A 2,552-nucleotide genomic window follows, 5' to 3' on the forward strand; every position below is an offset into this window, starting at 1 on the left:
ACACACACACACACACACACACACACACACACACACACACACACACTTGACAGGTGACAGCTGCTGTGCTTAGATTTAGGACATGCTTCCTGTCCAAAGTGTAGATATAAAGACAGAGAGAGAGAAAGAGAAATTTCAAGGTTTGTGTAGCCTTGTGTCTTCTTGTAGTGACAAACTGGACTGAGGTTGTAACAGCTATTTGTCAAATTAGTGATTTACTAAAGTGGGTTATAAATGTCTAGCTAGTAAAGACTAGTGATGTGTAATTGGGAACGTGAACTGAGAAAACCTGTAGCATCACAGAGTTTTAACAGACATGCCAAAAATCACAGTTTAAGTGGCTAAATAACATTGAACTTTACTGTCAATCCTTTGTACATGCAGGTATTTCTTCGGTTTATTTTTGCATACATGTGTGTTTCAGAAGTAGTATTCATGCAGTTCAGACAAAGTGGGAAATATCTGCTTATGCTAAACTTGATAAAATTGTTTGGCAATTGAGGGTAATATTATTGGCGGAGCTTTATAATTTTGGGGTAAGTTTTAGGTTATTTAATTTATTAAAAAAGAGTTGTGCTAGGCTACGTCTAAACGTATGAAGAGCTGGTAAAGAGGTAAAACATTACACAATTGTACAATAAAAGAGTCAAAGCCTGTAAAATAAACATTAGTAGACTTTAGCTTTGTCTCGTTTCTGTGACCTTGAGATCACTCTCTAAAGGACTACCAGGTTTTGGAGGCCCAATCTATTATCTAAAGGGTGACAACGCTGACGCAGTCACTCCTCAAGCACCGAAGAAAACAACAGGCGATGGTCATCCACAGAGACCACCGGCTTGGCGTGTCAGGGTCCTTAAGCTCTATTTGGTTTAAATGATTTAAATGTTTAACACAAGTTAGCTGTGGAATGTGAACAGACCCTTTTAAGCCATTTGGAGGAATTTATGGCTGTCTTATGCTCTCAGCGACACGAAAAAAGCTAATAAACATGTTGGTAGTAAGTCAGGGTTGCTTGACAACTCGTTCCGGCCATCAGTCAACCATGTTGACTTTTCCTGAGCTGAGGTCTGGGTAATCACTTCACTGGATAATATAATTAGTTTGCACCTAATGCTGTTAAATGTTTAGATTGGAGTAGAAAACTATTAAGTGACAATGACTCACACGCTACCAGATGACTCAAAGGTAAACCTGAAGAAAAAATAAACATTTCTATTTCCCTTAAGCAGCACATCTTGTCCCAACGTCTACTTTTAGTTGCTCTTCTTATTTCTCAAGTTTCAAACTGAATCATTTAGTTCCTATGTTGACCTCATAACTTTTTCAACACATTTCAGATTTTTCACATTTCCCTTGTTGAGTATATCTGGTAATGAAGGGAGCTAAGTGTGTGTCTGCCATGTGTCAGTGGTAAAAAAACACAGACAAAGTGTTTACTAAGAGTTACTTGAAATGAAGGCAAGGTGATTGTCAGATGTCTGTTGCATCAGGGGGCTGATTGAGATTGTTTATAAAATCATGACATGTAGAAGCTGAACATTTTCCTCAGACTGAAGTAGATGTCTGACACAATGATTAGCCATGATATATCCAATATATCCCTGTCCTGGTGTTTTAGACTAATTATCATTAAAGTAACAATGAAATTAGGAATTGTTGCATGCAGAAAATTAAACATTCAACATATTATATTTCACAACCCATTTAACTTCTATAACATTTAAATTACTTGTGGTATTCGTTTATGTATTTGGTTATAGATTGACTCATGAGACAGGTTGTTGCTCGGCATTTGTTGTTTAGGGACCTCTAAGTTGAGCTAAAACCAGCAGTTGATTGATCGATTAGTCAGTTAATCCATTATTTTGAGATTTGATAAATTGCTTAAAAACACTAACTGCTTCCAGCCTCTAAAATGTGATTATTTGCCCTCTATGATAGTGAGATAGAGATCTTTGTGTTTTGGACAATTTTTACAGACCAAATTAAGAATTTAAAACTAGTTCAGTTTAGGGTCAAGTGGACACTCTTGGTGAACACACAGAGATTTGAAGTGATAAGGAACAATATATATGAGACATGACTTAAGACCAACATTACATGTGTGTTAGTGCACGTGTTTGTACACAGCAAAAACTCCTAAGGAACCTCTCGATGGTCTCTTTACCTCAACAAGTCCCACATAAACACCAGTTGAACCCTCTGACTTCACTCTGCTCAGGCTAAATGTGGAACGATGAGCTCATAACAACACTGCCAAGGGTGCTCCTGAAGGGTCTGGCTAAGTTATAGGAGATCTGGCTCTGCTTAACCTCATGTTTGATGTTATGAACTTCACCTAAAAAGCCTCCATCATTGGCTAACCTCAAAAACACAGTCCATACGTGACTGAGCTAACAGAATCAACACGTAGCTTAAGAGTTGTGTTTAAATAATGACCTCATGCTGATGTTTAAAAAAAGAAATAGTAAATACCACACGTGCAGTAGGTGCCTTATACTTCCCACAGAGAGAGATACAACTGGGTCAAATCCCGAAAATGTGTCAAAGGG

General features: G+C 37.7%; 1 protein-coding gene across 3 annotated transcripts in view; it reads right to left on the reverse strand.

Annotated features, from left to right (window-relative positions):
* limk1a (LIM domain kinase 1a) overlaps positions 1-2,552 on the reverse strand; it is a 56,415-nt gene that overhangs the window by 14,543 nt on the left and 39,320 nt on the right. The window lies entirely within an intron of this gene.

The sequence above is a fragment of the Etheostoma spectabile genome, chromosome 3 (genome assembly GCF_008692095.1).
Source record: "Etheostoma spectabile isolate EspeVRDwgs_2016 chromosome 3, UIUC_Espe_1.0, whole genome shotgun sequence".
NCBI lineage: Eukaryota > Metazoa > Chordata > Actinopteri > Perciformes > Percidae > Etheostoma > Etheostoma spectabile.